Raw genomic sequence first — 22,516 nt, 5'->3', positions numbered from 1 at the left:
CAATATATTTGAAAATGTAGAAAACATCCAAAAATATTCAAATGGTATTCTATTATTGTTTAACAGCGTAATTAATCATGATTTTTTTTAATTGCACGATTAATCACAATTAATATTTTAATCACTTGACAGCCCTAACAGTAAATAATGCAAATTTACATATTGATTTTCAAATGATGAGTCACACAGACTAAAATTCATGAACCTTTTCACATTTTCACAGACACCCCTGATATGTACAGATATTCCTGAGACACACTTGCCATAGACATACTTGTGAGCAAAAAACAAAACAAACAAAAATCATGCAAAGCTGATCCACTACTTTTTTGTTTATGCAGATTGTGAGCACTGTAATTTTGGAACAATGTTAGTTGGCGCTCAACAACCTGATGGGTAAAGCACCTCTTTTGCACCCACAGTTTGCAAGGTGGAGGTGTGGCCTGCCATTCTGATGAAGCTTGTTCTATTTCCAAAAGCTCTTTTCTAAAGCAAAGTGCCAAGTGTGCTTCAAAAACCAATGTGCAAAAGGGGTGGCAACCTCATCCCATCAAAATTAACCAATTAAAACAAACATGAAGAGGTTCCATTTCTGAACATTTGCTCCCAGTTTAGAGGCCTCTGCTGTGTTGCTAAAACAATTGTGTGATCTCATCGGAAGCCTTGAAACTCACTAACAATAATTGTTTTAGTGTAAATACATTCCATTTCTGCCAGCCTTTTTGACTACAGCTGATGCTTTTTTATAATTTTTAAATACCATTTTTTTCCAGATCACCATCACCTTCTTCTGCCTTTTACCCACTTTTCACAATCCAAAACTCCAACCCAGGCCTCAGGAGTGTCTCACATCTCTCAAGAGCCACAATTTCAACAAATGAAAGAAGGACTTAGTGAGGCTCAAAGACAATCTTATCCAATCCCCCCCACAACAGAAGAAATAAGGGTACAGTTAAAGTAAGGAGAAATGGGAGGAATGATAAGACTTCCAACACTGAGTTGGCATGGAGACATGTTCAAGGCAGGTTATCTTTACTTGGATGAGAGGAATATGGGTTTGTAAGAGGATCACCATCGTTCTCCTTGCCATTTTCATGTAGCAAGATAACCTAATAAGGGAAACATCTATATGTAAATCTACCAGTATAATCTGACCACTGATTAAAATCCAATCTGAAGCATGAATCAATTAGAGGGATACCACAAGACCTTTGTGTAACAGAGGGTGGCTCTCTTTTTTTTTTTTTTTTTTTGAACACAGGAATACAGTGCTACTGAATGGAAATAATCCTGTGAGGCAAAACATATGTACAATAGACTCTATTCTCCTCTCACTTCATGTATGTTTTAAACAAGTGTACCTCCACTGATCTCATTTGAATGTCTCTGCTTTCACAGTCAAAATGTTGTCAGACGCCCTTATTTTCTTGTTCCAGGCTGCAGTTAAGATAACACTTTTGTTCTTTTTTGCAGCACACATTGACTCAGAATCTCCCAATTTGTTCTAGATGATTTTTAATAGGCAACGAGGCCATGGCAATTTTCTACAGTTACTTTTATTACCTTAATTGGCATATCACCATTCACTAAACTTGAAAGCAGCATTATGATTCTCAGGTAAGCGACAGATTAAAAATCATGATGAACCATAAATAAGATCTGGAATCAGATCACCTTTCTTAGATCTCCCTACTGTAATCAAAACATGTCACTGTCCTGAAATTGGGTAACTGGAGAGCCATGCCGTTTTGTACCATCTTAATTTGAAAATAAGGTTTCCTACTGCTTGGTGTCATAGCATCTGATAAAAAAGCACAGACCAATATACCAGTGCAGCAGGTGGCAGAAGAAGCTCAGGAGCACATTCTGCTGGAGCTGTTCCAGTTGTGAGTAGCACTGATCAGAGATATTGTATGGTCCTGATGAAAAAGCCTGCAGCTATCTAGTGACCTACATGTCATGCAAGTTTAACTGTTCTGTGAAACTGCCAGATTTTTTCATGAGCTTTGTACCACTTTTGCTAGTCCCCTTCCAAACTTCACAGCTAGTTCTTTTCTTTTTGAAGTGGTGGAACTGAATCTTCAGATCAGAATACTTCCTAACCCTTGGATGAGTTTGCTACAGACCCCACTCCTGCAACCAGATCTTCACTGACAGACCTGTCCTGTGCAAAAATCAGTTGGGTCTGCCTAAATGGATCTGATTTCAGGTTGGGGCCATTATTTGTGATAATTTATTTTCTCTTTTATTTTTTTTTCCCACAACCTCAACATATTGCCTAATAAGGGGCACTATTTATACCGCTTCATTTGAGATACATTTTAATACAGTGTTAATCTAAGATTATGTCTATGCTACAAGCTAGGGGTATGAGTCCCATACTCGTGTATACACCTCGCGCTAGCTCTTATCAACCTAGCACAAATATAAATAGCAGTGTAGCCATGGGTGGCCAAAGCGGAGGCAGGGCTGAGCTGTGTGGAGTACAAAACCTGCCTGAAACCGGTGGATATGTACTCAGCACCATTCAGCCATGGCTCTGCTGCTGCTAACCATGCTACCACGGCTACGCTGCTATTCGTACTCATGCTGGCTCAATGACAGCTAGCCCTCAGCCTCTCCTCATAAGTCATGTGTTCCAGTCCCCTAATCATTTTTGTTGCTCTCCGCTGGACTCTTTCCAATTTTTCCACATCCTTCTTGTAGTGTGGGGCCCAAAACTGGACACAATACTCCAGATGAGGCCTCACCAGTGACGAATAGAGGGGAAAGATCACGTCCCTCAACCTGCTGGCAATGCCCCTACTTATACATCCCAAAATGCAATTGGCCTTCTTCGCAACAAGGCCACACTGTTGACTCATATCCAGCTTCTCATCCACTGTAACCCCTAGGTCCTTTTCTGCAGAACTGCTGCCTAGCCGTTCGGTCCCTAGTCTGTAGCGGTGCATGGGATTCTTCCATCCTAAGTGCAGGACTCTACACTTGTCCTTGTTGAACCTCATCAGATTTCTTTTGGCCCAATCCTCCAATTTGTCTAGGTCCTCTGTATCATATCCTTACCCTCCAGAGTATCTACCTCTCCTCCCAGTTTAGTGTCATCTGCAAACTTGCTGAGGGTGCAATCCACACCATCCTCCAGATCATTTATGAAGATATTGAACAAAACCGGCCCCAGGACCGACCCTTGGGGCACTCCACTTGATACCGGCTGCCAACTAGACATGGAGCCATTGATCACTACCCGTTGAGCCTGACAATCTAGCCAACTTTCTATCCACCTTATAGTCCATTCATCCAGCCCATACTTCTTTAACTTGCTGGCAAGAATACTGCAGGAGACCGTGTCAAAAGCTTTGCAAAAGTCAAGGAACAACACGTCCACTGCTTTCCCCTCATCCACAGAGCCAGTTATCTTGTTATAGAAGGCAATTAGATTAGTCAGGCATGACTTGCCCTTGGTGAATCCATGCTGACTGTTCCTGATCACTTTCCTCTCCTCTAAGTGCTTCAGAATTGATTCCTTAAGGACCTGCTCCATGATTTTTCCAGGGACTAAGGTGAGGCTGACGGTCCTGTAGTTCCCCGGATCCTCCTTCTCCCCTTTTTTAAAGATGGGCACTACATTAGCCTTTTTCTAGTCATCCGGGACTTCCCCCAATCGCCATGAGTTTTCAAAGATAATGGCCAATGGCTCTGCAATCACATCCGCCAGCTCCTTTAGCACTCTCGGATGCAGCGCATCTGGCCCCATGGACTTGTGCTCATCCAGCTTTTCTAAATAGTCCCGAACCACTTCTTTCTCCACAGAGGGCTGGTCACCTCCTCCCCATGCTGTGCTGCCCAGTGCAGCAGTCTTGGAGCTGACCTTGTTCATGAAGACAGAGGCAAAAAAAGCATTGAGTACCTTAGCTTTTTTCACATCCTCTGTCACTAGGTTGCCTCCCTCATTCAGTAAGGGGCCCTCATTCAGTATGGGAGTTCATAGTTAAAAATGGAGAGATGATCTCAGATAGCTAGGGCCAATCCTTTCAAGGGCTTTGAATAGGACAGTGAGGACTGGACTCTGCATCCAATGGAGAGCCAGCACAGAAAGGTGGAGCACTGGTGTCATATTTTTATGACGACCTGCTAAGCAGCTGGGCTGCTCGTGTTTTGTACTATTGGAGTTTTTTCAGGGTGAGTGGCTTCATTCCTAGATATGTTTTACAGTAATATAAATTAAATTGGTATAAAACCAGAGTCATTTATTTGCCTTCAGATTTACAGCAGCATAAATGAGAACAGAATCTGGCCCAATGTTTTCTTTGTTCAACCTGACCATTTCCTCAGAATAAAAGGGTGTAGTATGGCTGTTTTTCTTTATTATTTATACAACGGCAATTTTCAAAATGTTGGATAGGGCTGGCTGAAACCAAACTGTTTTCCTGTAGAAAATTGGGGTTTTGACAAAAAGCATTTTTTGCAAAAACTACCTGCTTTCTACAGAAATTTTTTATTTATTTTCTTTGACACAAAACTGAATATCCAAAAACAACAACGAGAAAATTCATTTTTTCATCTAATTCAACCCTAGCCTGAAACTTTTCAGTTTAGAAATGCCTTTCCAATGCTTCTTGGAAGTTGTGGTTCAGCCCTCATTCTCCTCTTTGGGCTACACTCCCTGGCTGACCTACATTTCCTGTGATGCACCATAGAAAGGAAATCCTGTGATAAACTACCCCTCCCCACAACCACCACCACCACCAAGGAGAAGGTCAGGGTGCATCATGAAATATGTAGTCCAAACTGGGAGCCGTGCTGAAAGAGGAGACTGGGGGCATAAAACACTCAAACTACAATTCCCATGGGGTATTGCATTAGCATTTCAGAATCAAAACATCTTGTTTTATGTCTAAAATATTTAAGGTTTTTTTTTTCTAAAAAGTCAAAATGTTCTGCAGGAAAAAATTTACAGATAGCTCTGGGGTGGGGTGCTTTTTAGACTGTTGAAAAACACAGTCCATACCTCAATGTGCTTTTAATATAACAACGATCAAAGGGGATCAACATAAATACAAAGTGTTCAGGTGCATGACTGGCACCACTCTTGTTAGTGCTATTTATTTTATTTTATACATATATAAAATGATCCCATTGTTAGTTCTTGATCTAACTCTCATTCACCAGCTGCTCTTCTTGCATCCTTGCCACACTTCCTTACCAAAACTTTGCCTCTTTCCTCTGCACAAGTCCCAGTACCAAAGAAATTAGACACTCAGAAATGTCACTCCTGACATCACAAGAGACATCATATGGGGTTGTGTTTCCTGCTGGCTGCTCCACAGCTGCAGGCTCAGTCTCTAAGCTTCTGGCACCTTGCCCCATCCTGGAGAGATGTGACTGCTGCCCCAGAGTCTACCTATCTAATGTAACTAATTTCATTTGACTCTGAAAATTTTGGAGTTTGAGGTTAGCTCATGTTTTGTGTTACTGCGGAATAGAATAGGGACTTGCTATCAGTTTTCATATAGCAGAATGTTGAGGCTTAAATAGCAGTGAGGTTATTCAGCAATCATCTAAAACTCAGCCAAGCGTAGACTTGTAAGTCAGAAGCAAAGTTTTTTCCCTCTCCCTCTCTCCCCTTCTGCCCCCCCCCATCCCTGCAAATTATTCTCAGAGCACAACATCAAATGAAGGAAACGTTTTATGCAAAGTACATGTCCTTGGGAGAGACAGATGTTTCTGAAGGATCTTTACACATCTGCAAATAATTCAATTTTGAATGTGGTAGAAAGAAATAAGATCACTTTACTCAAATCATAATGCACTGACGCATTGATTGTCATCCCAGCAAATGTGGTTTGAAACAGTTTTTTAAAAGGAAAAATATTCTAGGATGGATATACAGCCAGAATAAATCCTACCTTTGTTTCTCTTGCAGGGGTTAGGAACCTGGATGCAGTGAGACCAACATGATGCTATCTGCAGGTGAAGAGGGGTGGTATTTGCAGAATCTACATTTAGGTATGCAACCACAGTCTGCTACAGAGTGCAACTCTGTGGGGATACCTGAGATCAGCAGAACTCTGGGTGGAAAGATGATGAGTGCAGAAGAGGGACAGGCCAGAAAGTCTGTGAGTAGCTCACTTATGGCGGGGGGGGGTTGGAATGATTGCAGTCATGGGGCTACTCTAGTCCTAAATGAGCAGCATTATTTGAGAAGCAGGTCTCTTGACCCCCTGCCTCCCCAGTATGCACAGCATGGTGATTGGGCTGTGGAGTTTGAGTTTGCACACGCTCTACAAAAAAAGTAAATGACTGATATAGCCAGTGGCGTCTCCTTTTTATTGTATTTCAGAAACATCTAACTGCAAAGGAACTTGTTGCTTATACAGAAAGAAAGAGAAGAGATGTGTCCTCACACAACTAGAGGACAGACAGGAAATTATAAAATGATCTCCCCTAGTACAATGTGTAGAAATTAAATTCCATTCATTTGATGAATTAAAGAAATGTCCTGTACTTATGCCAAAGTATTGAGCTCCTCAAGAGGCTCAAGGAAACCACAGGCAAAATTTTCTCTAGAAGACTGTCTGGCATAACTTTGACAAATGAAAATATAGTCAGGAAGTATACACACTGTATTACATATTAAGTTTGTGTTGCACTGCATTGTTATTTCACAGATCTAATTTAAACTGGTTTGTATGAGCGATTGAATACAATTTGTCAATAGAGCAGTATTTTAGTTGAAACTCAAGTGTGAACATAATTACTTGTTAACATGCGAAGTTGCATATTTTTGCTGAGGATATTCTGCTTCCTTTAGGCAGTTTGCTGTTTTCTCTGGAACTCTCCATGTAGAGCTAAGATGGATGATTTATACACAGTCCTGCATAGGGTCATTGCAGAGTCACACTTCTCCTTGAGGGACTCTAAGACCGATTGTACCTCAGAAAGGCCCAATCCTTCCTTGAGCAGCCAAGTGCAGGAGTACTGTGCAAGCTGCACCCTCCTTTAGGGAAGATGTGCGCTGCTTCCCCAACTGTGTGGCTAGCTTATTGTGCAGCTGATGCAAAATGGGTTGCAGCCATGTCTCTACTTCTCCCTGCCCGCAATGTTCAAGGGCCAGGCACAACAAGTGAACAGGCTCCTGTGTGCTCACCTGCATGCAGGAATTTGAATTGTAAAGAGGGTGTGCCACATGAGATTGTGGGGAGGGGAAGTAGGAGGAGATTCCTTTCTCGCCCTCTTCCCAGATGCTCAGTTTCCTTCTATGGGTTCACCATAACCATAATAAGCCACACTTCCAGATCAGCATTGGCTTGTTAGGAATTTAGTCCTACTTCCTGTTAAAGAGAGTAATTCTGAAAATTATCATCTTTAATCAATCCCTTAGTACTGTAGAAACTGCCCTTGGGCAGGGTGTATGTATTCATCTACACAAGCAAAATTTCCAGGTGATCTTTAACAGTTTCTGGGCTCTCAAGATAATTTTAAAAAGGGGGACAAAATTTAGACTTGGTGTGAGTCAATCTACAATGGCTTACATGATGGGGCTTACACTCACCCGCCTGAGTGTGAATTTCTGGTGAAATCCTGGTCCCTTTGAAGTTGGTAGCAAAGATCCTATTGACTTTAGTAGCATTAGAATTTAACCCAGGAATGTGCTATGTTTATATTAAAACTGATTTCGTATTGGCACAAGTTTTCACTTCCTACTCTACCTGGTATTTTTATTTATTTTTTAAACCATATAACTAGTGCTGCATGAAATATTCACCATGAAATTCAAAAACCTTTTCATTTCAGGTTTTACATGAAATCAGAGTCTTTTTTTTATTAATTTGAACTCAAATATGAAAACATCTAAACTAATTCTGTATATTTCTACTGCAGCCATCACTGAAGCACATGAGGACCAGCTGGCTCAGGGTCATTCAAATATGGTTAATTTTTTAGCAAAACTCACAAAAAATTCAAAATGCTATTTTCCCATTTTTCTCTCTTTGGCTGAGTCAGATGTCATCATGTGCATTAGTGGTTCTTGGTATCATTACTGCATTTTATATCAGCACCATTGGAATCAGTAGTTGTTCAGAACCAGTTAAGACTTAAATCCCAATACTTAGACACCAGCTTAGCTCCATGCAGGTAAGCAGTTCCACTTGACTTCAATGGGACTGCTCACATGCTTCAAGTTATTCATGTGTTCAAGTGCTTTTCTGGATTGGGATCTAATGCATTGACAGAGGCTGCTGTTGTGTGGAGTGGAGTTGCAGCTGTTGGTGACTACATAGGCAAAATAGCCCAGGCACGGAGCCATAATCTCATTGTGGTACATCAGTAACTCCTACTCCCAATTACGCCTACATTTGTTACTGAGTTGTAAAAACATTACACATGCTAATAGTGGAATTACTAAAGTCAACTTTTTTTTTCTAATCCTAGCCTGATTTCTTCAGCAAGTAAAGTAACTAAAATATCCATTATTTATTTGTTTGTTTGTTCAGTGACTTTTTCTAATGATAAGGGTGTTGGCACATTTTCACATGTACGTTTTTAATATTTTCCTCAGGTTACGTTATAACTGACAATACGGGCCCCACCAAAATGCTCCATTTATATTGTTTTTTTAATACTATTGTTTATTTTACATGATTCCTGTATAACCTATTCTAGACAGTCTTTTATACAAAGAAAATTATACTGAGGAAATATAATGCATAATTGTGTTTGGCGGATAAGAATCCACTTGGATTCTTTCCCTCTCCTCAAATTACTAATATTCCCTAGGAGCTGTCTTGTGGTGAATTGGTCTTTTTCATGTCATTTGTCTTCATTCATTACAGCTGATATTATAACACAACAAATTTTTTTTCAGATTTCATTGTTGGATGATTCCTGTCTACAGTGCTGAAATACATCAAGGGCTATAATAATCCAAAACTGATTAGACTTTAAGGTGAGAAGATGTTAAATGAATAGAGCCTGCATATGTGTACTAAGATGGTTAATGATTTTGGGGGGAAAAAAGACGATAGTGTCTGCAAAAAATAATATATATTTCATTTATTTGGGCAAGAAATTTCTTATTTTTTTCATCTTACTTATCTGATTGTCATAATTGCCAGATGGATCTATAAACTGACTGAGATTTTCATGGCACTTGCTGCATGTAATGATCACAAACTGGCTTGCTTCGCTGTGGTAACATAAAGCTAATTGGGTATACAACCCTGAACAGATATTTCCAGAATCATTGTACATCTAGCGGTTTTTCAGAGTTTCAAATGATGAGGGAAGTTACGGTGGTTATTGATACTGAAAATTAATTGTTAGGTTCAAATGCCTTGATAATCAAATTATACTGGTTCAGTTGTCTGGAATATGATGTCGAACCACATGACCAGATTATTAACAAGCAGAAAGAGATTCTATGACTTTACTGTGGAAATTTCATTGTATTATGCCAGGCCTCTAGAACGCATTTGTTCATTTTCTTTTGGGGATGGGAAATGAGTGTGGGGGTGGGGGGTGGGGGGGAAGAGGGGTATCAGTTAATAAAAATATAACTTTTCAGCAAAGCTGTTATCCTGTGACTGTTGTTCTGTTTGCCACTAACGGATGACCAGTACTAAGTACGGCATCCACAACATGTAAAACAAATACATTCAATAAATGGTATTTACTTAACTATTTAATAATATGGGCCTGATTGTCTTTCACATGGTGGCTCAGTTGTACTGGTCGCTGCTGTCACGGGTAGAACTGGTGAAGAGCTGGAATAGCAGTGATGAGTGCAATATGAGAACATAAATAGAATATTCATCCTTTCCTTCTTTTTCCTATTAACATACCCTCGCTGCATTTCCACCTCACCACAGGCCTCTGTCTTTTCTATCTATCCTAATATAAATGGAACTGGCATGGCATTTGCTGACCATCACTTTGATAGTTCATTGTATTTTTCAGTGTGCATGTGTACCGTTTTTGTTTTGTTTCTGTAGCATTTGTCTCTTCAGTTGTGATCTCTTCAGAACAGTGGCTGCATGACGGTGTCCTCCCAAGAGGTCCCTCCATGCTGAGGGGAAAGGAGTTCTTACTCAGCCTTCATTAGGGATCTATGGTTTTGGGCCCCGATCAAAGGCAGCAATCAGGACCTGACCCTGGAAACTTCTCCTACTGCCTTACCAAGATCATACTTCCTCCCCGGAACACATGAGTTCCCTGTCTTTTTAAGAATGATTTCTAAGAAAGACTTTCAGTTTTCTCTCCTCTGTGTGGAGATCATGGCTAGCAAAATTAAACTTAGATTCTGATCTGCCTCTCCTGGGGCTGAACTGCAAAACCTCTTGGGAAAACATCAGGTAAACTCCTGATTCCAGCAACAGGCCCTTTACACTGGTTAAAAGGATCAGAGCAGTATAAAGGGGACCTAAAATCTCCAGCTGTGGACTAAGAGAAAAATATCCTGGGTGCCGCCACTGTGGAATACTACCACAAGGATGCCTTCTGAGAACCTCTACATAGGCCCTGGTGTAGGGGTTGGGCCAGGATGGGAGGGGTGTGTCAGAATCAGGCTGCAGCATGAAACCAGACAGTTCCAGAAATGTTCCATAACTTAGACAGGCCTCCAGAGATGTCTAAACTCTTGCTTTCACTGCAAAAAAACCAAGTGAGTTTAATTTGGGTTAGTTAATCTGGGTTAAAATACCAGTGAAGTCAAAGCAAATTAGCTTTCAAATCAAGTTAGCTAGCCCAAGTTAAGAACACATTTTTTTTTCAGTGAAGACATACCCTAGGTACAAAGATGGCTGTGAACAGCCCAGGATTGGCAGGGTGATCCCTTAGTATTCAGCCAGTAAGATCTATAGCTTCCTTGTGACAGGTGACACTTCTCAGGAGAGTTCTGCTGGTAAACTCAAAAGCCCCTACTTATGTCTGGTCCCCAGAGAAAATATCTAGTATACCTATGCTCATGCTCCAGTAGATGAGTAACCCAGTGACTTCAGCTGGAATCAGAGTGGTTAAGACATGGAAGAAGACATCATGGAAGAAGATCTGGAAGACATTTTCATAGCTGCATTTTGGGTAGGTTCGGTAGGAAGTGGGACAGGTTTAGTATCAAAATAATTCAAGAGAAAAGAGTATGAGCTTAATTTTGCCCATTTGCAGCTTGAGAAGACTGCAGGCCATCTGAGAAGAGATCTCAAAAAGATAAGAAAAAAAGCAAGACTGAACTGCAAAAGTTAAGTGCAGCTTTGGCATATTCAGGAGTCCTATGCTCCTTCTCCAGGAACTGAGCAACTCTCACTGAAGACAGTGGGAATTAGTTATATCCTGCAGAAGGAGCATAGAGATCCTAGATATTTTCTCTAGAAACTGGATATAAATAAGGGAAATTTATTAACGGGACTCTGCTGGAAAAGGTCATTTTAATCCCAGTGAAGCTGTGGATAGTACTGACTGGGAATTAGGAAGGCCTACCATCTTCTGGATCACCTGCCACATTTTAGACAGCTGGATCCTTTTGCCTCTACCTATACTGCCAGCTGCTGACTCCTGCTTTCCTTTTACCTCCAGCTACCTACTTTTAATGACAGGACTCCGTTACTAACTTAACTCAGCCATGGAATCTTATTTCTATCTTCTTATTTTATCTCCTTTTAACCTAGAAGAGATAAAATATTTTAATATTTTTCTTTTGCTGCAGGGCGCAACACCTTGCAGGGAACTTTCTCTATACTTTAGGCCATCAAACTTCTTGACTTCCATAGTAGCACTGTCTGCAACTTAAGACAGCCAGGCAAGCTTATTTCTATCCCTTTATCTCATCTCCCTTTGACCTGCCAGGATATTTTAATATTTTCCTTTGCTGCAGGGCACAGTTCTTTGCAGGGGAACTTTCTCTATACTTAGGCCACTGAGACTTGCTTGACTTGTCATGATAGCACCATGTGCCTGTTATGCCTTCTATTCCTGTCCCTCACCTTAAACACCCCTTGTAGCATTCCCATCCACTTCTCCAATGTGATGGGTCTCTTTAATCCCAGCTATGATGTTACTTTATCACAGCAGCTTCTCTCTGTCTTGCTACAACAAAGCTTTTTGTGCAGTGATATGTAATCCAACAGAGCCATGATAGCATTCTGTTCTCTATTGATACAGTCTGGGGCTTTGAAGGACATTCTTTTTGCCTCTCATGTTTACATCCTGATGTCCTTGCACAGAAATAATGAGGCACATGCCAAAATGCTCAGGACCAGTGTTGCTCCCATTTTAGAATGGTATAATAGTTTTGTTAACATATTGGATGTAACAATTCTGGTCTTAAAATCTGTGAATGTATCATCTGAATTTTGTATTGTTCTTTACCAGGTCTCTTACTCACAGTCTGTTAACAGTACATTATTAATTATTTATAGTGGGGTAATGCATAGTAGCCCCAGTCACTGGCCAGGAGTTGATTGTGCTACACTCTGTACAATACAAAACAAAAGATGGTTCCAGCCCCAAACAGATTTCAATCTAAATATAAGATGAGAGACAAAAGGAGGATGCAGAGGAGCACCAGGAAGCAACTTGACAATATAGCTCTCTTACTATCTTCACTTGCTCTGTATATGATAATATTGGACAGTGGGCCAGAGTCTCAGCTGATTGAAATCGTGGTGGCTACATTGATTAGATTGGAGCTACTGTACTGCGATTTATTCCAGTTGAGGAACTGGTCCACTATATGACACGATTTTCGCATGGTATAGGAATAGTATGGACAAAAGCTCCAAGTTAACCAGGATGTGTGCATACTTAGTAAAGAGCTTTCCTTGTAGGGAAGTATTAAATGTGGTGTATTATTATTTAATGCTAACTATCATCAGAATGGAAAACATAGTATCAGAACAAAATATTCTTTATTTCACCTGACATATACAATCATTAAGTGTTTTGCAGTGTATTCTCCCCTCTATCCATGAAGAGCACTCTTTGGTGTCAGTGCACACATACAGAGGGGAAAACAGATGAATATAAATAAAGATGAGGGAATATTTCCCTCTTTGCCCATATGGTCCCTGCCATCCCTCCTACCAGTATCTAAGATCATGCAAACAAATGAAAGTAAGATTAATATATCGGATTCTCCTATATATGTACTTGGCAGTTTCTTGAAGGATGCACCATTGTTGCTCTGACCCAGACATGGCCTTCCCGCCGCTAGACAACACCACCACTAGCATGGCTAGCCACTTATTTATATATTTGAATTTATGGTTGTGGAGGGCATGGATTTAGGATTTTGTTTCTTTGAGAGCGATTCAATCTGCTGTGTGAGGGCTGACACCGGGGTAGTTTTTGCTTTGTTCAGCCATCTTGCTTTCTTCAGGGTAAGGAAGGGTGTAATGAATTTTAATCTTTCTCCAGGTCAGGTTACTCCATGGTCAGGGAGCTTTTATGTGGAGCCCATCAAGCATGAGAGGCTATTAGGATTAAAAAGGATTTGAGTTGTGTTTTAGCATGTGATGTCATGGGGTTGACTCCACAGTTGATTGGTTTATGGGGTGATTATTCTTGATGGACATTGCTTTTGTAGTCTTGAGTCCTTCCTTTGGATGCCCAACTGTGTCCCTTTAAGGGTCACCTTTGGGGTCTTGTTAGGGAGTGTTTCGGGTTCTTAATCTTAATGGCTGTAGAAGAAAGAAAAGAATGAAATCCAAGACATTAAGATACTACTAATACTAATAATAATACTTAATTCTTTTGTAGTGATTGTTATCCGTAGTTTTCAAAATGATTTGTTCCTCAAGTGTGCAACTCTGGGGCTTTTTTTTAAATTTCCTCTCTTTTTTGAGGATCAAACAGGAGCCGGACTGGTTAGAATGTCCTTTTTTCACTCTAATCCTGATCAGGAGGCATTGTGTCATTTCCTCTAGGAGTCAGAAGATGCTACCATTATCCATGCCTTTATGAGTTCTAGATGGCACTACTGCAATATACTCTGCATACCATTATACATTAAATCCCTGTAGAAGCTGAAGTTTACTTCTGCATGTGGCAGCCTGCTTGGTGTATCTGGCAGTTAATGCATGGTGCAGTTGGAGTTTAAGGTGTTGGTTTTGACTTGTAAATCACAAACAGACTTGGAACTTCCTTCCTGAGAGATCACATTTGTCCCAAGATGAGCATGCCACAGCAAAAATCAATGGTGGTGCTCAGATTGCAGCTTCCTTGATTTAGCAGAAGAAGCTGCTGGCAGAATGTTTTTCCAGGAGGGCACTGTGACTTCGGAATTCATGCTTCTCCCTCCTTGGTTCCAAATTTCCTAAATCTGATTATCTTTAGTGTATGCTGTAAGCTCCATCTATTAGCTTAGGTTTTTGAGGAGGGCTTAGGTGTGTAGGATAGAGGAAGTTATGGGGGAGGGAATTACAGGATGTTGTTTATGTTCTCTGTGGAAAAACTAAACTTTGTGAAATCTGTTGTTATCATTTTCTATATTTTAACTTGTTTTTTCAGTTTCTTATGGAGTGTATTTCAAAGCATGCCAAAGTCAATGAACCATTCCATTGATTTCAAAGGACTTTGAATAGGACCAATATAATACATTTTAAATATTTTCTTAAGGCACTTAGATCCTGAGTTAAGCATCTATTTGTACATTTTAGATGAAAATAAACTGAATACATTTTTTTAAAAAGCCAGCATTCATATATATAAGTTTGCATTGAAGTTACATTAGTAGCTCAAAGCTTTCTTGAAGAATGTGGCTAATTTTCACGTAAATTTTGTGGTGTTCTGCCAAAAACTGAAAGGTTATGTCTTGTGTCTTTATCTTTGTTCTGCAACAGCTGTTATTTCCAACAAGCTAGAAAATAAATGAGCAAAAGGGTCATACCAATAGAAGCATAATCTGAAGAAGGAGCTTTATATCTTTTTGCAAATGATTCATAACAAAAAGCATTTTAAAATGTTTATGTAGTGGTGGTTGATGCAGAATATTTGTGTTGAAAGGTTAAAGTGGCAATCAGGAAGGATTTGTCAAAAGGTTTCTGTGTCAGAAAGACATGTGGATAGGTGGCAATATGCATTGTGTGTGTGAATGACAAACAGCACTTCAAAACAATTTTATTGAAGAAAACATCAGAGTTGAGTGATGTGTATACAGTATAAGAAATTGCCATTTAAAATGGCTAAGGATTTATGAGGAGCATATCTCTGTGTTAATAGCTTTGTTCAACCAAGGTAGGAAACTACATGCTTATTTCTTTTATTTTAAACACAATTAAAATTTGAAAACACACTTTGTTGATTAGTTCCTAAGAAATTGGACACTGAGGAAGTGATGTTAAAAATTATGTCCTATAATAAACCAGATTTAATTTTACTACTTAACTATGTGTCCACTTGAGACAACCACTTGAGGTTACAAATGTCTGGTTCTTTAGGGAGACTTAGAATCCACAATTTCCAAATGTGGATGCCCAAAGTTAGATAGCTAACTCCACAGTTATGGACATAAATAACTTTAGTCAAGTTTTCAGCAACGCAGAACACCTGCAACTCCCATTAATTTCAATGGAAGTTGAGGATCCTCAGCACTGCTGAAAATTAACCACTTGTATTTAAAGGTATGTCTATATTACCCGCCAGATCAGTGGGCGGCAATCGATCCAGTGGGGGTCGATTTATCACGTCTAGTCTAGACATGATCAATTGACCCCTGAGCACTCTCCCATAGACTCCTGTACTCCACTGGAGTGAGAGGAGCAGGCGGAGTCGATGGGGGAGCATCAGCTGTCAACTCACCACAGTGAAGACACTGCCGTGAGTAGATCTAAGTACGTTGACTTCAGCTACGTTATTCATGTAGCTGAAGTTGTGTAACTTAGATCGATCCCCCACCCAGTGTAGACCAGGCCCAGGTGTCTAACTATAGAGATAGGTGCCTTCTATATAACTTTAATTACTTGTAAACATATGTCCTTATGTCTAGGGTGCCCCCTCATGCCCAGATGCAGAGTTGCAGAGGACTTTGTTTCACACTCTTTTGGTGGCACTCTCTAAGCTGTGATAACCAGTCTCAGCTGATCTCTTCCCCAGATCCTCTCAATGGGTCTGCTATGGCTCAGTCCTCCAGCTAAGTCACACAACAGTTCAGTCTCCTTCTTGGGTTCAACTCTAAACAAAAGGTTGGTACTCAACGTCAATTCCTCCCCCTTGCTAGGGTATTGACTCCCCGGGCTTTTCCCTGCTGGGAGTCCAAGTACCACTTAGAAGCTTGTGAGGGGTGGAACGCTGGTTTATCTCAATCCCTGGGCCTCACAAATCATAGCTCAGGGCTCCTCTCCATTCTAGGACCCCAACACAGGAGTTAACCCTGCTCCTGTAGCTCTGCTTTCTGGCAGTATTTACCACACCACCATATCAGAGATTCGGGTAAGTGTTGTTATATAATTCTTCTTTTTCAATATACCCATCATCCATTTATTACACACCAAAAGAAATTTACCAATTGAGTCCTACTGATAGAAAGGGAATTTCTAATTAGCTATACTAACTGAACTCTGGCTGGATTTCTATTTAATAACTTGTGTATACTCTTGTCTTATACAAGGTTTGGTAGCAACATGAGAAGAGAAACAGTTCAAGCATGAGAACTCTACAGAGAGTGACTCCCTTTAAATAGAAACCCAGCCACATTGTGGCTGAGACACCTAAGTAAGGGGAAATACCATTGCATTTCTGATATGGTGGTGTGGTAAATACTGTTTTGTTAATGGCTACCACTGGAAAGACCTAAAAATATCTGGAAGACACAGACAGATTTATCATGATTCTATTTTCTACAGCCATAGCTACAGTTTTGAGAGTTACTGTTGGGTTCAAAAAATTGTTAATGGAGAATAAATGCTTTCAGCTTCAGGTAATTTGACTTGGTGGTCTCAGATAGGTTGTAATAGAGAAATGTTCACATCACAATTAACATTTTCAGGCTAGAGGCTAAGGACTGGAGTGAATGTAGTTCCCTGAGACCCTGTTAAGCAAGGTTCCAACAGAATAAGGAGAAGATACATTGGAGTATATATTCATTGCTGGTGCCTTTCCTCTGAGAGTCGGTATTGAGAATGAAATCCTCTGTATATCTATTGCAGACACACAAACATACACATACACACAACTTCTTAAAAAAGAAAAAAATGGTTCAAGATTCTTTTGTGGACAAGTTTGAAGGTTTTGAACTGTATCAAAACTATTTCTCTTTTTTTAAAATAGGGACAGTAGAAAAGCATCTGATTAAGGTTTATTTCTCTGTTCTTTATTTTGTTTTGAAAAATATTGTGTATAACATAGGAAAAATAAAATAAGAAAAACAGTCTCAGTGAATGTTATATTGATTGCCTTGACCAGCACAACCTTATTGTATTTACCTTCTTATTTATAGAGCAAAACAAATAATGAAATAACATAAAGTGTACCCTCTAATAAAAATAACTATAATAAAAGTGTGATATTCATTTTAGAAGTGTGTTTTTCAATTTTCTTTTAGATTACATATACTAGCCTGACTTGACTGTGGGTCATGAAAGGCATCCAGGGGCTGAGTATATCAGACCTAATTCTGCTCTCACTTACACAAGTGGAAATCAAGAGTAACTCTATTGGCATTAAGAAAAGGAGTACTTGTGGCATCTTAGAGACTAACCAATTTATTTGAGCATAAGCTTTCGTGACCTACAGCTCACTTCATCGGATGCATACTGTGGAAGATACAGAAGATGTTTTTATACACACAAACCATGAAAAAATGGGTGATTATCACTACAAAAGGTTTTCTCTCCCCCCACCCCACTCTCCTGCTGGTAATAGCTTATGTAAAGTAATCACTCTCCTTACAATGTGTATGATAATCAAGGTGGGCCATATCCAGCACAAATCCAGGTTTACTCCCCCTCCAAACATCCCCCCTCAACAAACCCACTCTCCTGTTGGTAATAGCTTATGTAAAATGATCACTCTCCTTACAATGTGTATGATAATCAAGGTGGGCCATATCCAGCACAAATCCAGGTTTTCTCCCCCCCCCCACCGCCCACCCCCAACACAAACCCAAGAAACTCCCTGAAAAAGCACAAGATCAAATCCGCACAGACACAACCCTGGAACCCCAACCTGGGATATTCTATCTACTAACCAAGATCCATAAACCTGGAAATCCTGGGCGCCCCATCATCTCAGGCATTGGCACCCTGACAGCAGGATTGTCTGGCTATGTAGACTCCCTCCTCAGGCCCTATGCTACCAGCACTCCCAGCTACCTTCGAGACACCACTGACTTCCTGAGGAAACTACAATCCATCGGTGATCTTCCTGATAACACCATCCTGGCCACTATGGATGTAGAAGCCCTCTACACCAACATTCCACACAAAGGTGGACTACAAGCCGTCAAGAACACTATCCCCGATAATGTCACGGCTAACCTGGTGGCTGAACTTTGTGACTTTGTCCTTACCCATAACTATTTTACATTTGGGGACAATGTATACCTTCAAATCAGCAGCACTGCTATGGGTACCCTCATGGCCCCACAGTATGCCAACATTTTTATGACTGACTTAGAACAACGCTTCCTCAGCTCTCGTCCCCTAACGCCCCTACTCTACTTGCGCTATATTGATGACATCTTCATCATCTGGACCCATGGAAAAGAAGCCCTTGAGGAATTCCACCATGATTTCAACAATTTTCATCCCACCATCAACCTCAGCCTGGTCCAGTCCACACAAGAGATCCACTTCCTGGACACTACAGTGCTAATAAACAATGGTCACATAAACACCACCCTATACCGGAAACCTACTGACTGCTATTCCTACCTACATGCCTCCAGCTTTCACCCTGACCACACCACACGATCCATCGTCTACAGCCAAGCTCTGCGATACAACCGCATTTGCTCCAACCCCTCAGACAGAGACAAACACCTGCAAGATCTCTATCAAGCATTCTCACAACTACAATACCCACCTGCTGAAGTGAAGAAACAGATTGATAGAGCCAGAAGAGTTCTCAGAAGTCACCTACTACAGGACAAGCCTAACAAAGAAAATAACATAACACCACTAGCCGTCACCTTCAGCCCCCAACTAAAACCCCTCCAACGCATTATCAAGGATCTACAACCTATCCTGAAGGATGACCCAACACTCACAAATCTTGGGAGACAGGCCAGTCCTTGCCTACAGACAGCCCCCCAACCTGAAGCAAATACTCACCAGCAACCACATACCACACAACAGAACCACTAACCCAGGAACCTATCCTTGCAACAAAGCCCGTTGCCAATTGTGCCCACATATCTATTCAGGGGACACCATCACAGGGCCTAATAAGATCAGCCACACTATCAGAGGCTCGTTCACCTGCACATCCACCAATGTGATATATGCCATCATGTGCCAGCAATGCCCCTCTGCCATGTACATTGGTCAAACTGGACAGTCTCTACGTAAAAGAATAAATGGACACAAATCAGCTGTCAAGAATTATAACATTCATAAACCAGTCGGAGAACACTTCAATCTCTCTGGTCACACGATTACAGACATGAAAGTTGCGATATTACAACAGAAAAACTTCAAATCCAGAACTCCAGCGAGAGACTGCTGAATTGGAATTCATTTGCAAATTGGATACAATTAACTTAGGTTACCTTGCATAATGACTTAGCCACTCCCAGTCTCTATTCAAGCCTATTTCCCCTTGTTTTTTCCTACCCCCCCCCCATCTTCCTCAGACGTTCTTGTTAAACCCTGGATTTGTGCTGGAAATGGCCCACCTTGATTATCATACACATTGTAAGGAGAGTGATCACTTTACATAAGCTATTACCAACAGGAGAATGGGTTTGTTTAGGGGGTCGGGGGGGGAGAAAACCTGGATTTGTGCTGGATATGGCCCACCTTGATTATCATACACATTGTAAGGAGAGTGATCACTTTAGATAAGCTATTACCAGCAGGAGAGTGGGGTGGGGGGAGAGAAAACCTTTTGTAGTGATAATCACGCATTTTTTCATGGTTTGTGTGTTTAAAAACGTCTTCTGTATCTTCCACAGTATGCATCCGATGAAGTGAGCTGTAGCTCACGAAAGCTTATGCTCAAATAAATTGGTTAGTCTCTAAGGTGCCACAAGTACTCCTTTTCTTTTTGCAAATACAGACTAACACGGCTGTTACTCTGAAATCTATTGGCATTATATCCATGTAAAACCAATATAACCGAGAGCTAAGTAAGGTTCACGGAGTAGTAAATAAAGGAGTCATTGCCCACAGGGAGTGTTTCTTCTGAGAATCAAGAAAATAACATGCAAGCACAGGAGTTGTCTTGTGGTCTTAGTGTCAACAAATTAAATAACTTGATAATTTGTAACCTATACATTTGCAAACAAATAATTTCTAGTGAAAATCCTCCTCCTCCTCCATTAGGGGATTGTTTATCATTTTGTACAGAGTGCAGTGATGTACCCTAGAGTCATCATTCAGAGTACATGTTGCTTTCCAATACCTCCTCTGCTACCCGTATAACAGCTGATATTTTGAATGCAAAAATAATAGTGATGAAAAATGACTAGCAATGCCTTATTAGGAACTGAGGGAAAAAAGAAGTCAGTGTATTTTAGTATTTAGCAAAGCTAACCATAAAAGGAACCCCCAGATGCAATACTGTAAGTGTGTTATGGATTTCAGTGGGTTTAACTCATGGTAACAGAGTTACTCATGTGGTTAAGTAATTGCAGTGTTGGAGCTTAAATAACTAATTGAGAATAAACAAATAAACAAACAAACCAAGCGCTTTTTAACAAATGCTAATTAGGAGGCTAATGTGGTTATACCACCAAGCTGGTAGCTGAGAGAAATGGCCTCTGTATCCTGGTCTGCTAAGGACTTTGGGAGACGTTCTTGTCAACTGCTGGAAATGGCCCACCGTGATTATCACTACAAATGCCCCGCCCCCGCTCTCCTGCTGATAATAGCTCACCTTACCTGCTTACTCTCGTTACACTGTGTATGGTAACACCCATTGTTTCATGTTCTCTGTGTATATAAATCTCCCCACTGTATTTTCCACTGTATGCATCCAATGAAGTGAGCTGTAGCTCACAAAAGCTTATGCTCAAATAAATTTCTTAGTCTCTAAGGTGCCACAAGTCCTCCTTTTCTTTTTTCTTTTTTTTTTTTTTTTTTTGAAATTAATGGAGTTACACTGGTATAAGTGAGTAGAATCAAACACTTCAGATCTCACTTTCCTTGGTTTTGTACCATGGGGACTCCACTAACTTTAAGGGAGTTACACTTATGTGAGAGCAGAATTGGGCCATCCTACTGTACAGCCTTTGACAAAGTCACCTAACCTCTGTTTGCCTCTGTTGTCCCATCTATAAAATGAGAGGAGGAGGATAATATTCTTCAATTATTATTTGTAAGGTATTCTGAGGTCTTCTAGGTGCCACAGATAACCAAAATATGATTATACAATAAAATAGTATATATGTCTGTGCAATTATAGGAAGAGAGAATCTTTCAGCTAGTAATACAACTGTATAAGTATTTCATGTTAGCCTTCATCTAAGGGGAAGCCCATTAACACAGCATTCTATACGTATCACAACAAACCATCAGTAAGTAAGTTGGGAGAGTTTGTGAGTTATTGTGGAATTTTGGAGAGTTAAGGCTTGTTGAATGGTTGTTTTGATTATGTAATATAACATATATTATATAATATACTTTGACTTAGTCCCACCCAACATTTTGATTAAGAAATTAGAACAATACAAAATCAACATGGCACATGGTAAATGGATTAAAAACTGACTTACTCATAGATCTCAAAACAGGGAATCATCAAGTGCATGTTTGTCTGGTCGGATTCCACAGGGATTAGTTCTTGATCCTATGCTATTTTAATATTTTATCAGTGACCTGGAATCAAACATAAACTCATTACTGATGAAGTTTGCAGATGACCCAAGTGCAGAGGAGTGGTAATGATGGAGAGCATGAGTCACTAATACAGAGCAATCTGGATCTCTTGATAAACTGGGGTGCAAGAAAACAATATGCATTTAGGAACAAAGAATAGAATACTTGCAAGGTGAGTGTCATAAATATAGAGAGGATAGCATAAAATCCCTCCTTGGCAGCTGTACTAAATCGCTTTACCTGTAAGGGGTTAAGAACCTTAAATAACCTAGTTGGCACCTGACCAGAAGGACCAATGAGGAAAGAAGATACCTTCAAATCTGGGGGTGGGGAGGAGAGGATTTGGTTGTCTCTTTGTTTGTTCCCTCTCTGGACGGAGAGTGAGACTACGCAGATACACCATCTTCTGAAAATATACCTGGAATGATCCATCTAAAATTACAAAAATTGTTAGTAAGGCAAGGAACTGTGTTAGGTTATCTTTTGTTTTAGCTTGTGAATTTTCCCTATGCTAAGAGGTAGTTTCATTCCTGTTTATGTAACTGTGAAGA

The 22,516-nt window shown here is 40.3% G+C and overlaps 1 long non-coding RNA gene across 1 annotated transcript; it reads left to right on the top strand.

Moving 5' to 3' along the window:
- Positions 1–1,598: 1,598 nt before the first annotated feature.
- LOC141987227 (uncharacterized) lies at positions 1,599–22,025 on the top strand. The gene is made up of 4 exons (XR_012639474.1): positions 1,599–1,617; positions 5,924–6,006; positions 8,867–8,947; positions 21,962–22,025. It is a non-coding gene; the product is annotated as an uncharacterized LOC141987227 (long non-coding RNA).
- The last annotated feature ends 491 nt before the right edge of the window (positions 22,026–22,516 follow it).

Source organism: Natator depressus, chromosome 1 (genome assembly GCF_965152275.1).
Source record: "Natator depressus isolate rNatDep1 chromosome 1, rNatDep2.hap1, whole genome shotgun sequence".
NCBI classification, from domain to species: domain Eukaryota; kingdom Metazoa; phylum Chordata; order Testudines; family Cheloniidae; genus Natator; species Natator depressus.
This window is presented reverse-complemented; position numbering and strand designations above follow the sequence as displayed.